This window comes from Ambystoma mexicanum, chromosome 5p (genome assembly GCF_040938575.1).
Source record: "Ambystoma mexicanum isolate Mex_15411 chromosome 5p, UKY_AmexF1_1, whole genome shotgun sequence".
NCBI classification, from domain to species: Eukaryota; Metazoa; Chordata; class Amphibia; order Caudata; family Ambystomatidae; genus Ambystoma; species Ambystoma mexicanum.
In genome coordinates this window covers 1,238,353,171-1,238,368,931 of record NC_090930.1, presented here as the reverse complement: position 1 = coordinate 1,238,368,931, position 15,761 = coordinate 1,238,353,171, and positions in this window count along the sequence as shown.

Here is a 15,761-nt window from a genome sequence, read left to right as displayed (position 1 = left end):
GTGATGCCCCTGGCCCTATTAAAAACAGCCCTGGCCCAACTACATCATCCCGCACACACAGGAAAGGAGGTGATCGCAGCGCGAATAAAGGAGGGGTGGTTCTGTCCTGAGTTAAATTCACATGTTGCAAACTTTGTCAGCAATTGTCTCACTTGTCAACAATTCATGGCCGGTCACACGCTGAAAGTGATCAAAGGTGTTATACCACAGCCGGAAGGACCCTTCCTGCACCTCCATATTGAAGACTTTGACATGATCAATGTATGTCAAGGATACAGATACATGATTGTGGTAGTGTGTCCATTTTCAAGGTGGATAGAGGCAGGTCCATGCTCCCATGCTGACGCCTTCAGGGCAGCAAAGTTCCTGGTGAGGAAGGTGTTCCCAAGGTGGGGGGTGTGCGAAGTGTTGCGGTCTGAAAATGGCCCAAACTTTGCCAATGAAATGTTTCAACACATAACTGCTCTCCTTGGTATCAAGCACAAGTTTGCATGTGCGTACCACGCACAGGTGAATGGATTTGTGAATGCCTCAACGGCCTCCTAAAAGAAGAGATAGCCAAAATACAACAATCAACAAAGAAAAGCTGGCTCTACTGCCTCCCCTTAGCCCTATTTGAGTTAAGGAACAGGCCAGGGTCAGATCACCACCTCACACCCCATGAGGTGGTGACCGGACGCCAAATGCATCTCCCACTGAGACCTCCATCAAGGGCTACAACAGATTGCCGTACATCTCAGACTATTTTTGGTGAAGAAATGTATGAATATGTCTCTTCCTTGGTCACTAGTGTTGCCTTTATCTCTCAACAGCTTGAGCGGACGCGGGGCGGGTCGAAGAACATTCAACAAGAAGGAAGAGCAAATGAATAGCAGGAACAAGCAACACAGTGGACAGTAAGTGAGGGGGACAGCGTCCTCCTGCAAAATTACAACCGCCGGTGGAACAGACCCCATTCACTGGGCCCCACCTGGTGGAAAAAAAACGGCTCCTAGAGCCATAAAACTCAGAAATATGAACATGTGGACGCACTTGCACGACATCAAGCCCTACAAAGATCAGACCCGCCCTTGCATCGACGACAGGGTCAATGCAGCAGCAACAGCAACCAAAGACACCGACAACACAGCCCAAACCCCTAACACCACTAAAGACTCAAGTGAACAATTGCCCATAGCACACCCCATGGGAACGAGATCCCAAAGTAAGGAGAACACCACCCAAATAAGCCCCGACCAAACAAGCTCCGACCAGGCCACCACCTAAATAAAGGACATTGCCTTACAAACTGCCAAATTACACCACACTATGTAGGCACGTGCATGTTCTCTTTCTTTTTGTCTCAGACATGCAGGTACCGCAAAGAACTGTTTATGTATAAAGCTAAGTGAAATAACGAATGCTTACGTTTTGCCCGGAGGTAAATGCTCCCACAGATAATAATACCCCAGAAGCGCTGTCACACCAATTAGTATACGCTATAAAAGGACCAAAATATTTAAAGAAAAGAGCTATACGTGTGTATTACAACATGTTCATTTTGGCCATAGAGCAATCATTCCCACATCTCCACGAGCACTTACCAGCCCTGAGCGATAGGACGCTAAAATACGCGTGGGAACAGCTTTTTGCCTGGGCATTAAACGACTACATGATAGGGAGAGCTTGAATAATCAAAACTAACAAAATTAATGCTTATTTTTAGACTTTTTCAGGTGGGCATCAAAGGTAACAAGCTGTGGGACCGCAGCAGAGGTAAGAGGAAAATGCCGGTGATATCAGCTATAGTAATAAAAACTATAGGCTTGTTGTTTATCACTGGTCTACTTGCTGCCACTGTCTGACAGGCACACTATGCTTCCAATGTCATGGCTGCACTTCCTACTAACAAACCGACCACCATGGTTGCAACAGGTACGGTATCAGGTGGTACGAGTAACACAAGAGCACACAGGAAGAGGATCAAACATTGCACAAATATTGATAACAATGGGGTAGACACATATCTTACTGAGTCCGCACATGCCTCAAACAACATGTGGTATCAGCACATGTCCAAAATTTGTAAGGGGACAACTAAGGACAAATGCTATGTGTGCTCATTGATCCCATATGCCACATGCATCCAGAATGTTTGTGGTTACTGAAGTACCTGCAACGTCAGTGGAGTGCCTGATATACCTGGCCCTGTTCCAAACAAAAGGACGATTTCAAGGGAGGATGGCAATAATGCGGTGGAAGACGGGGGACATATACCTGTATGAAAATAACTTCATCAAGACACTTCCCATGTACAATCACTACTGGCAACTAACACAAGGGCTCCAATATGTTACAGATGGACTAGACAAAGGGGAAACAAAGGAAGTAAAATTGAATTACCTACCATGTGAATGGCGTGCAAGAGAAGTTCCTGAAGTACTAGGATGCTGGGAAAGACCACTGCTAGTGATATATGGAAAGGTGTAAACGAAGCAAGAATGGGCAGATGGGGTTGTGGGGAACAATATGGTAACATTGACAAAAGCAACTGTGGTGAAAATGGATGAAGAAAACAACAAGTGTTACAAGAATAGATAAATACTGCAGGACTGGTCACATGGCTAGAGAAGGATGAGGATCCAGTAACAATACTCCAACTAAATGCACCTACACTATGCTATCAACACAACAGAGACGTTCATGTTGGAAGGAACAGCAATTGCAAAAGAATAGTAATGATAACTGAGGAGGGTGCCGGTATAGCAGTTTTGATGGATCACTATTGGGCCTGCGGAGAAAAAGCATACCACAGCTTGCCGCCATCTTGGAAAGGAATATGCACTATGGTACACATAAACGTACCATCCCTAGCAGTACCACAGAAACATGTCAACTTGGGAAACTTCCCAAAGATGGACGAAGGGAATGAAAGAAAGAAAATATCAGTGACACTCGTAGGAGGACAGGAAAACAATGGCATAACAATATTGTCGAGAGTAGAAAGACAAGGAGAACCACTGACGGGGAACTACCTCTGGGGTAAATCGGAAACAGCTCTCAGTGACATTCCACCAGGACACAGACTATTACGCAGAGCATCAATGTTCTTTTCGTCTATAATACACCCAGGGCTGCAGGCACATGCAAACGCGAAGTGGCTCCAGATAACAAGATGGGAACTAATAATGACAATAAACTCCATCGTCAACAGATTCAATGCGATAAGAGAAGAATTGAGAGCAGTACGAATGGTAGCACTCCAGAATAGATATGTGCTGGATCTAGTTACAGTAATGGAAGGGGGTGTGTGCGCAAAAACTGGAAGATTGTGTTGCACATTTAACCTGCCAACGACGCAGACAATTGTATGCTTTCTGAAGCAGTATCACAACCTGCCAAGATGCACGCCAAGATGGAAGAAGAGGCGAAGGGAGTGAAGAGAGATGGTAGCTGGTTTTCCGACCTCTGGTCTTGGATGCCATCATGGCTGTCAGATGGTCTTAAGATAATAGCTGGATGCATAATATTGGGAATGGCCGCCCTATTAGGACTGAGGTTGTGAAAAGCAAGAACAGCACACACAACTGATGAAATGATGGAAATGATCGACATGCACGCCATGATGCAAGCAGAAGACGACAAAAACACTGATATGATCATTAAGGAAAGAGAGAGACTGCGCAAGCAAATATTAGAAGCAGACTTGCACCCGCCATCAGTGAAAGTAGAGAACCCAAGGAACCCGAAGTATTATGTTGGAAAATGGGTCTACTGCAAACCCAGTGGGGGATGCGTGTACATGTACTGGTCATTTGAAGACCTTGTGAACCAGTATGGACACCTAGCTGGGATAACAAATGTATGGAGTGTATGCAGAGAGTCCATAAGTCTCAGGTCTTCCCCTTCCAATGTACGTTCACCAGACCAAATGCTAAACAATGAGAAAAATAAAATAGCTTATACCACATTCTATATTGTTCACACAGAGATTCCCAAGCGCAACAATAATGCCCTACAGGATGCTAGAAGTCTGTACATGGTTACCCTCTCTAGACCAATCAGAGAACGCATCTCCTCAGACATGATAGTAAAGGTTTTGCATGCTGCTTCTGACTCCTTAATAGGCCGCTGTTGAAAGCCCTGATCACCTATAGATTAAAGCCCACAGCGAGTCCAATGTGGGTAGACATAGAAAATGGACAATCAGTAGACATAGAACATCCAATGCCCCAGTGAAAATTCCAGCCTTACAGCCATCTTAACAGAACCGGATATGGCACAGAGCCTCACACATAAGTGTGTATTCTTTTTAAAAGATAATATATAACCATTATTTCACTTGACCCACTCCGAATCTTGAGTATATTGAATATATCTCCGGCTCGCGCTGCCCTGGGTAGACTGATAGAAATCATCAATGCCTGTCTGGAAAAACGAATAAATGCTCTAATATAAAATCTCAGACAATGGTGACTTGGTGATGACAGAAATATTAGCTGGATGCTCTGGGCATTACTATTTTCAAGAGGCCTTAGCTATCTTTATGTTACCCTCACTTTGCTCTTGATCATAGTCAGACTCATGAGTTTCTAACAACCACTGTTGCTGGGGCTCTGTGCAATATTGCTTTATTAGAACATTGGAATGTTTACACGTCCATTGCACACAAAACAGTAGCAAAGGGAAATAGGAGTGGGATCTATTGACCCACTCAATGGCATTGCACCAAATCACCAAGTTGCATTTGGCAAGAAGCAGCACCCTGGCGGTGCTGGCTCCTGTGCGAACCAGGACCTCAAAACTGCATTTTGGCAGCAACAAAAAAAAATGGCTGTACCAGCCTGCCTAGCACACTCCAGGCAAAATGGAACAAGGGGACACACTGAAAAAGTATGCCAGTGTGTTCTGAAACATATATGGAATCAAGTGAACAGACTGAAGTGTGAAAATGGGAAAATACCCTCCCCCCATTTGCATCCAGAGCCTGGCCTAGAGTATCACAGCCCAAACACCCCCCGCAAGAAGAATTCGACCCATTCACTTCCTTACCAAATGACAAGATACTATGTGTTTATGGCCAACATACACGTGGTGCATGCCCAATACCACTTCCTGGTCAAGCTGACACCTGCGGCATGGACCAGCTCAACTAAAATAACTACCACAAAACATCAACATAGTTAGAGATGCCATGACGACATAGCCAACAGACAAGAACATACGTGCCACCATGCACACTGGTTACTCACGCACCAACCTACACGAAGAACATACTCAGTGCTATGACGTAGAGGACTGATACACCCACAGACATGCATCGTTGTAATTTTTCACATAGGCCTCCTACAGCACCGCAGAAACGCAAGATGCCTGCAGATGCTTTTTCGCTACCTATTCCCATAGAGACGCCATCTCATATATCTACTACTGCTTGTGACACTCTGTCACCTCGTGACTTCATATTATGGATTACACACCACCACCCAGAACTAGGCCCGAGTAGGCCGCAAGCAAGTGTCCCCAGGCAGGAGCCTCTCAGACGAAAATCCTCCCAAGACAAAAAAGCAAAGCGCTGACCATGCAGAAAGAGCCCCAACGTGAGCCCACAGCCAAGGCCGCAATGTTGCAACCCAAATGCTGTGTCTCAAAGCCAAGATTGCACCTGCCACCGCAAAGCGCCCCTCACAGCTGAAATCTAAATATAAATATTTATATAAGTATAAATATAAATCAAATGCTCATAATAATCCACACGCGATGAAGCTGAACTGACAAAATGCCAAGCATATGAGACAGAAAGTCGCAGGGGTCCCACGTCTGGGGCACATGTTGCAACAACGAAGCGACAAGTTGGACACCTACAACGATGGAAAAGCGTGATCATCAGCCACTAGCAAGACCTGTCCATTGTCCACCATTAAAACACAGTTGTACATTGTTGCCAGCACCAGGTACATAGCGAGCTGGGAACGGCGATGGTCCCAGGCTTGGGGGCTCGCGAGGGAACCAATCAGAGTACAAGGGGCACCTCACTGATGCATCTCAGCTAGCCAATCACCAAGTGTCCCCTTGTAACCAATTTGTTGCAGCAATTGTTAGGGACAGCCCAAGCGTGCCACCTAACCCATCCTTATCCACTAATATTCCTTCATATAGGTAACTATACTAACCCTACCACTCGGGGAGCCAACCCAAAGTGGCGATAGATTTTGTGACGATTTTTCCCAGGTGACGCGAGTAGCGCGTCATACCACGGTAAAAAGGGCCTGCAAGCCCACTAACAATCAGAGCATCTCCCCGAATGCCTACGGGCCGAGAACAATCCCTGTCATTACTAACTATAATAAACAGCAGGAATTACTTTGCTCTTGTGTGTGCCTCATATTCCTTTTGGGACGCGGGAGGAGTTGGGGCTTCCCCAGCTTCGGAGGTTTACGGACGTGTCTGCTGGCCCCGGGAAATCAAGCACTGCATTGCTGCAAAAGCAAAATTCCCTTTCAAAATGAAAACTTTTTCAACCCTTCAAAATGCTGTGTTAAGCTATTTCCATCTGTGCATTCTGAAATCACTGTGATGGAAACAGCCCTGCCAGGCCCGGGATAATTCATTGTGCCTCAGAATAACCAGGCATAATTCCTGAATGACAGGTCCTGTCAAAGTAGATTTGAAAGAAATCAACACACTTTCTTTACACTTGCACGGGAACATGTATTTATTTCTTGCCAAAATGTATCCAGGCGCAGCAGTTTAAAGAGACTTTTAACTCTTTGAGCCAGGTCAGGTGAAAATGTATCTACACTTTGGATAAAACTCCTGCTGCAAGAAATGACTACAGCTGCAAAGACAGTGTGGGAAATCTGAGGAGCTGCAAAATGAATTAAAGAAAGAAATGCCAGCAGTTTGTTACACATGTGGAAAATGGGCTGTGCGGACTGAAGAGAAAAAAATGGCCTGTTTAAAATTCAATTGTTAACGAAAGCCTGTTTACATAGCAATGTAAAGTGATTATGTTAGTGGTGATAATACACACATAGGCTATCTTCTTTCAAAGGTTTGTTTAATTCAAGACCCAAAATAAGGAATTAAACAGTTTAAAACACATAGGCTAGATTTGCAAGCTCTCAGAAAAAAGTAATTCCAGTTGCCAGCCATGAATCTTCCCAAAGGAAGGGAGATACACCATAAATCCATGACACGTAGGTGCGACTTGACAGCTTGAAAAACTTTGAATGGGACAGGACAATGAAATTTCACACGCTCATCAGACATTCATATGTGCGCCAGGCTGGTACAATAGCATTGCTGGGACACTCACCTGTCGAGTGTGATGGGGCAATACAACCTTCAATTAAAACTGGAAACCCCCTTGCCTGGAAGGAAATGACAGCTTCTTGCAGTTGGAAGAAGAAAAAAAAAACAGGATATAGTAAGAAATGGACTGCCTTGTGGTTACAAAGACTATTATAAAGAAACATTAAGGGGGTAATTCATAGAATCCAGCGCACAAGTGGCGCACGCGGCTGGCGCACAGTGTGCGCGTGCGAATCCCTGCGCCAGCCGCGTGCGCTAAAATCCATTTCCGTGCACAGCGTATTCATGGATTCCAGCCACCAAAACCAGCCGTGGCGCACAGTGGCGCAGCGACCCTGCAGCAGCGCCAGTTACGCCTCCAAGAACGCCTCTCGCGCAGGGAAAAGCCATCAATATACCCAATCCAGCGCAAAGGGCTGCGCTAACCCTGTACCAGCACAGCAAGCGGTCTACGTGTATCACTGGGGTGCGCGGGAAGTACCTCACGCGATTGGGCCCGTGCGAGCAGGGTACGCGTATTTCTGGGGTGCGCGGGAAGTTCCACACGCGATTTCATCATGGTACGTGTATTTCAGGGGTGCGCGGGAATTTCCACACGCGATTGGGCCCGTGCGAGCAGGGTACGCGTATCTCAGGGGTGCGCGGGAAGTTCCACACGCGATTCCATCAGGGTACGTGTATTTCGGGGTGCGCGTGAAGTTCCACACGCGATATCAGCAGGGTACGTGTATTTCAGGGTGCAGGGGAAGTTACACACGCGATTTTCGCAGGGTACGTGTATTTCAGGGGTGCGGGTGAAGTTCCACACGCGATATCAGCAGGGTACGTGTATTTCGGGGTGCGGGGGAAGTTCCACACGCGATTTCAGCAGGGTACGTGTATTTCAGGGGTGCGCGGGAATTTCCACACGCGATTGGGCCCGTGCGAGCAGGGTACGCGTATCTCAGGGGTGCGCGGGAATTTCCACACGCGATTTCAGCAGGGTACGTGTATTTCAGGGGTGCGCGGGAATTTCCACACGCGAATCCATCACGGTACGTGTATTTCGGGGTGCACGTGAAGTTCCACACGCGATATCAGCAGGGTACGTGTATTTCGGGGTGCGGGGAAAGTCTCACACGCGAAATCAGCAGGGTACGTGTATTCCAGGGGTGTGCGGGAAGTTACACACGCGATTTCCGCAGGGTACGTGTATTTCAGGGGTGCGCGTGAAGTTCCACATGCGATATCAGCAGGGTACATGCATTTCGGGGTGCGGGGGAAGTTCCACACGCGATTTCAGCAGGGTACGTGTATTTCAGGGGTGTGCGGGAATTTCGACACGGGATTGGGCCCGTGCGAGCAAGGTACGCGTATCTCAGGGGTGCGCGGGAATTTCCACACGCGATTTCAGCAGGGTACGTGTATTTCAGGGGTGCGCGGGAATTTCCACACGCGATTCCATCAGTGTACGTGTATTTCGGGGTGCGCGTGAAGTTCCACACGCGATATCAGCAGGGTACGTGTATTTCGGGGTGCGGGGGAAGTTTCACACGCGAAATCAGCAGGGTACGTGTATTCCAGGGGTGCGCGGGAAGTTCCACACGCGATTCCATCAGGGTACGTGTATTTCAGGGTGCAGGGGAAGTTCCACATGCAATTTCAGCAGGGTACGTGTATTTCAGGGGTGCGCGTGAAGTTCCACACACGATTCCATCAGGGTACGTGTATTTCAGGGTGCAGGGGAAGTTCCACACGCAATTTCAGCAGGGTACGTGTATTTCAGGGGTGTGCGTGAAGTTCCACACGCAATATCAGCAGAATACGTGTATTTCAGGGTGCAGGGGAAGTTACACACGCGATTCCAGCAGGGTACGTGTATTTCAGGGGTGCGCGGGAATTTCCACACGCGATTGGGCCCGTGCGAGCAGGGTACGCGTATCTCAGGGGTGCGCGGGAAGTTCCACACGCGATTCCATCAGGGTACGTGTATTTCAGGGTGCAGGGGAAGTTACACACGCAAAATCAGCAGGGTACGTGTATTCCAGGGGTGCGCGGGAAGTTCCACACGCGATTCGATCAGGGTACGTGTATTTCGGGGTGCGGGGGAAGTTCGACACATGATTCCATCAGGGTACGTGTATTACAGGGGTGCGCGGGGAGCACCACACGAGAATTGCACGTGTGGGCCCTCCCAGGTGTTCCCTCTACACCCTCCACGATCCCTGCAGGTGGCTCACACCACAGGGGCCTACCCTGCACATGTCCTGCAGGCACCCCATCCACCATGCCCATGCCCCCCAGACAACCCACATGTCAACTTGCACTACTGCCCACCAACGCATGTCCCCCTGCACCCCCAGCCACCAGGGGCACCCTCCACCAGGCCCGCACCCATGTCTCCCACCACCCCCACCCCCCCAGTCACCAGGGGCAGACTCCACCAGGCCCCCACCCATGTCTCCCAACACCCCCACCCCCCCAGTCACCAGGGGCAGCCTCCACCAGGCCCCCACCCATGTCTCCCACCACCCCCACCCCCCCAGTCACCAGGGGCAGCCTCCACCAGGCCCCCACCCATGTCTCCCACCACCCCCACACACCCAGCAGTGCAGGGGCAGCCCCCACCAGGCCCCCACTCATGTCTCCCACCACCCCCACCCACCAGCCACCATGGGCAGCCTCCACCAGGCCCCCACACATGTCTCCCACCACCCCCACCCCCCCAGCAGTGTGGGGCAACCTCCACCAGGCCCCCACCCATGTCTCCCACCACCCCCACCCCCCACTCCCCAGGGGCAGCCTCCACCAGGCCCCCACCCATGTCTCCCACCACCCCCACCCCCCCAGTCACCAGGGGCAGCCTCCACCAGGCCCCCACCCATGTCTCCCACCACCCCCACCCCCCAGCAGTGCAGGGGCAGCCCCCACCAGGCCCCCACTCATGTCTCCCACCACCCCCACCCACCAGCCACCATGGGCAGCCTCCACCAGGCCCCCACTCATGTCTCCCACCCCCCCACCCCCCCAGCAGTGTGGGGCACCCTCCACCAGGCCCACACCCATGTCTCCCACCACCCCCACCCCCCACTCCCCAGGGGCAGCCTCCACCAGGCCCCCACCCATGTCTCCCACCACCCCCACCCCCCCAGTCACCAGGGGCAGCCTCCACCAGGCCCCCACCCATGTCTCCCACCACCCCCACCCCCCCAGTCACCAGGGGCAGCCCCCACCAGGCCCCCACTCATGTCTCCCACCACCCCCACCCCTCCAGCAGTGCAGGGGCAGCCCCCACCAGGCCCCCACTCATGTCTCCCACCACCCCCACCCACCAGCCACCATGGGCAGCCTCCACCAGGTCCCCACTCATGTCTCCCACCACCCCCACCTCCCCAGCAGTGTGGGGCACCCTCCACCAGGCCCACACCCATGTCTCCCACCACCGCCACCCCCCACTCCCCAGGGGCAGCCTCCACCAGGCCCCCACCCATGTCTCCCACCACCCCCACCCCCCCAGTCACCAGGGGCAGCCTCCACCAGGCCCCCACCCATGTCTCCCACCCCCCACCCCCCAGCATTGCAGGGGCAGCCTCCACCAGGGCCCCACCCATGTCTCCCACCACCCCCACCCCCCCAGTCACCAGGGGAAGCCTCCACCAGGCCCCCACCCATGTCTCCCAGCACCCCCACAACCCAGCACTGTGGGGCACCTGCCAGCAGGCCCCCACCCATGTGCAACTCATGTACCCCTGCACCCCCACCCCCCAGCACTGTGGGACACCTGCCAGCAGGCCCCCACCCATGTCCAACTCATGTTCCCCACCACCCCCACCCCCCAGCACTGTGGGGTACCTGCCAGCAGGCCCCCACCCATGTCCAACTCATGTTCCCCACCACCCCCACCCCCCAGCAGTGCAGGGGCAGCCCCCACCAGGCCCCCGCTCATGTCTCCCACCACCCCCACCCCCTCAGCAGTGCAGGGGCAGCCCCCACCAGGCCCCCACTCATGTCTCCCACCACCCCCACCCCCCCAGAAGTGCAGGGGCAGCCCCCACCAGGCCCCCACTCATGTCTCCCACCACCCCCACCCACCAGCCACCATGGGCAGCCTCCACAGCCAAAAAGCCCTACCAAGTAACCCATTCACCCACATGGAAATTGAAATTACATGTTACACCCCCAATGTTCATAAAGCAAATGAACCCATGTCCGTCACTTACAATGTTTGCAATTGAATGGGAAAACACCCAACATGACATGCATGAAACCAATGAGATGATACCACACAGTGAAGTATGAAAACAAAATTGTATTAAAAAAAAAAGAATGCAAATGAAATGAAACTAACTACAATGGCAAAGAAAAAAAGAGAAGCTGCATGTCCGTCTAAAAAAATAAAAACTACAAATCCAAATCCAAAAAAATGTTGTCCAAAGTCACATCAAAAATAAAATCAATCCAATGAAGAACTATGTACAAAACATCCAAGGGTCCATGAGCCCAACTGAACAAAGGAAACCTACAAAAAACCCTAACTAAAATGAAACTATATACAAAAAGTGGAGCAGTGTCCGTCGACTCCAAATCATAATAAGAAACAAAGGAAACCTAAAACTAAAGAACTATATACAAAGGCGGCGGGCAAGTCCAGCGGCTCACTCCGTGGTGTTCCGGGCCAGGGCATCATCGAACTCCTGTTCGATGTCCCGGAGGCGGTCCTGTTCCATGGCCCCGAGGGTCCGCAGGGACGACGCCGTCTCCTCCTCCAACCCCCTGCGGATTGCCTCGGGGCACTCGGCCCGCCTCAGGGCCCTCCGCATGGAGTTCTCTGCCCTGACCATTGTGAGCCGCGACTCTTCCGCCCGCCGCCGCTCCGCACCTATCTGCTGGCCCAACCGCTGCCACACAGAAGACACACCCCATCCTGGGTCAACCTGCCCTCCGGCCGATGCCTGCCCCTCCGATGTTGAAGGCCCTGAGCCTTCATGGCTCCCACCACGTTGCTGCTGCTGCTGTGCCTCTGCCCGTGCACTGCCTCCTGCTGCCTGCACATCCTCCGCCGGCTGGGGTGCAGTTGTTGATGTGGCCACCCCTGCTGGACGTCCGACTCCCGACTGTGGCAGGGATGCCTCCTCCACCAGCCTGGCCGCACCGTCAGAGGCAGCTCCACAGGGCACCCAGGTGACTGATGGGTGGGAAGATGGCACAGAGGACGACTGGCGCGTAGGGGGTTCAGTTGAGGAGGGGGTTGGAGCAAGCCCCATCAGACGGAGGAATCCGGCCTGGGTGACCTATCCCAGCAGGCTGACGTGGTCAACGAGCCATTCGAGATGACGTGCAGTCTCTCCATGAAAAGACTGCAGGTCACCTCGCATGGCCCGTTGACGCAACACCACACCAGCCAGGACAGGCTCAACCCGGACCTGGATAGCCACGTCTGCAGGCAGAGGAAGGCCAGTTGACGTGAGCTCATCCCCTGCCTGAAAATGGGTCTGGACGTAGGCATCCCTGCTGGTGCAAGATGATGCAGGGAGAGGATCGGGGACAGGATTGCACACAGGCAACTCCGTGGCGGCCTGTGCTGCCTCCTGTCCCTGGTCCTGCACTGCACCACTAGCACCAGTGGGATCCCCACCTCCAGACCCCGTCTCTGGTGCTTGCACGGCCTCCTCCTCCACCAAACCCCCCACCAACCTGGATGACTCCGTGCCATCTTCCCCTGTTGGGCCCTGTGGGGTCCCAGCTGCCCCTTCTGCTGCCGAGGAGTCCAACTCCAACCTCCGCCTCTTGGACCACCCCCCGGCAGCTGCGGCCTGGGACGCGGCACCGGACTCCTCACTCCCCGACGAGATGACAACACGGGAGGGGAGCCGGGCCTTGCGTCTCCGGCTGGCGGTGGGATCCCCGCCGCTGTGCTCCACAGCACCTTCTCCGCCCTCTTCATCAGTTGACGCTGCAGACAGGGAGAAACAAAACACAGGCATCAGGGCACTGTACAATGGACACATACACACATGACAGTTGCACATGAGTGGCATTGGCAAACCTCAGACATGTCATCACAATCCCCAACACACGTCATTACAACTCGCACACATGAGCCATACCACAGCCATATCGCAACTGCCACCACCATCCACACACATACAACAGCATGAGCAGCCAAAGGTGAGCCAGACATCACATGCAACACAGGAAGTGCACCACACATGTACACACACCACCACACTTGCATGCATGTGTACACCTCTGCCAAGTGTCGCACTGTTCCGACGGGCATCCATGTCACATCTGCCAATCAGGCTTCCACATACCGCTGTCACATGCATCCATGTTGCATCACTGTTGCACCCTTGTCAAATACACACACATGCACATGTACACAGTGCTGATACATGCAGCCAAAAACAACATACATGCGTGACATCACGGACATGTCTACTTACATACACATTCATCCAAACATGTGTGCCCACACAACTGCATTTGGCATGCAAGCCTACACACACAAGCACCATCCATGTCTCACACATTACAGCCCTCGCATGTGTCAGCCCCACGGCCCTGTACACCCCCACCCATACTCGAGCCCATACAAACAGATGTGCAACCTGCACACTACTGAATAATCACCACACGCACTGCTCACAATCAGGATGCATGTACACTCACCGCTCGACTCCAGACGGGTCTGCTTCTCTAGGACCTGGACGTGGAGCGCTGGGGATATGCGTTCCACGACCCTCATCTGTTCTTCCGACAAGTGGCCCCGGCGCCCCTTGGCATCCGCTGCCTTCAAGAGGCGTCGGGCCTTGTTCAGGGTCCTGGACCTGAAGTCCTCCCAGCGCTTCCTGACATGTTGTAAGTCGCGGACTGCCACACCCTCCGCGTTGATGGCAGTCACGATGTCAGTCCAGATCCGAGTCCGTCCTTCCTTGTCGGCGTGGCAACTTCCGAAGAGGGCATCATACTGCCCATGACTTGCTCCACCAGGACACCAACTTCGGTGGCACTGAAGCTGGTGCCCCTCTGCCTCTCTGGCCGTTGGTTGTCAGTGGTCACAGATGGTGTTTGACCCGACATGACAACCCCAGAGGCAGGAGTGGGTGGGCAACTGGGTCCTGGGGCTGGGCTGTGGAGCGATGGAATCCCAGTCGGGAGTCTTCGGTTCCAGCAGGGGTGGTCACAGCAACAGCACCCCTGGCTGATGTGCAGGCAGCAAATGGCAGGGCACATGGGCAGCAGGCAGTTGGGCAGCAGCAGATGGCAGGTGGGAGCATGCTCGGGGCTCTGGGGGGCAGTAGTTCGGCCTTCTGGGCATGAGCGTGGTCTTCCGTGTGCTTACGCGTGGCCAGCTTGATACGGAGTGATTTGGCACGTGAAAAATCTGCACGTCAGCGTGTAATTCGAGGAAAGGCCCTTAGCGCGTAAGCGCGTCTGCACGCATACGCATTTCCATTGGACAAAAGGACCCTCAAGCGCAAGCGCCCCTGTGGGTGTAACATGTAATTTCAATTTCCATGTGGGTGAATGGGTTACTTGGTAGGGCTTTTTGGCTGTGGAGGCTGACCATAACGCACATGATTGGGGATTGTGAGGACCTGGTGGAGGCTGCCCATGGTGGCTGGGGGGTGGGGGTGATAGGGGACATGAGTGGGGGCCTGGTGGGGGCTGGCCACGGTGGCTGGGGGGTGGGGGTGGTGGGAGACATGGGTGGGGGCCTGGTGGAGGGTGCCCCACAGTGCTGGGGGGTGGGGGTGGTGGGGAACATGAGTTGGACATGGGTGGGGGCCTGCTGGCAGGTGCCCCACAGTGCTGGGGGGTGGGGGTGGTGGGGAACATGAGTGGGGGCCTGGTGGGGGCTGCCCCTGCACTGCTGGGGGGGTGGGGGTGGTGGGAGACATGAGTGGGGGCCTGGTGGGGGCTGCCCCTGCACTGCTGGGGGTGGGGGTGATAGGGGACATGAGTGGGGGCCTGGTGGAGGGTGCCCCACAGTGCTGGGGGGTGGGGGTGCAGGGGTACATGAGTTGGACATGGGTGGGGGCCTGCTGGCAGGTGCCCCACAGTGCTGGGGGGTGGGGGTGGCGGGGAACATGAGTTGGACATGGGTGGGGGCCTGCTGGCAGGTGCCCCACAGTGCTGGGGGGTGGGGGTGGTGGGGAACATGAGTTGGACATGGGTGGGGGCCTGCTGGCAGGTGCCCCACAGTGCTGGGGGGTGGGGATGCTGGGAGACATGGGTGGGGGCCTGGTGGAGGCTGCCCCTGGTGACTGGGGGGGTGGGGGTGGTGGGAGACATGGGTGGGGGCCTGGTGGAGGCTGCCCCACAGTGCTGGGGAGTGGGGGTGCAGGGGTACATGAGTTGCACATGGGTGGGGGCCTGCTGGCAGGTGCCCCACAGTGCTGGGGGGTGGGGGTGGTGGGGAACATTAGTAGGACATGGGTGGGGGCCTGCTGGCAGGTGCCCCACAGTGCTGGGGGGTGGGGTTG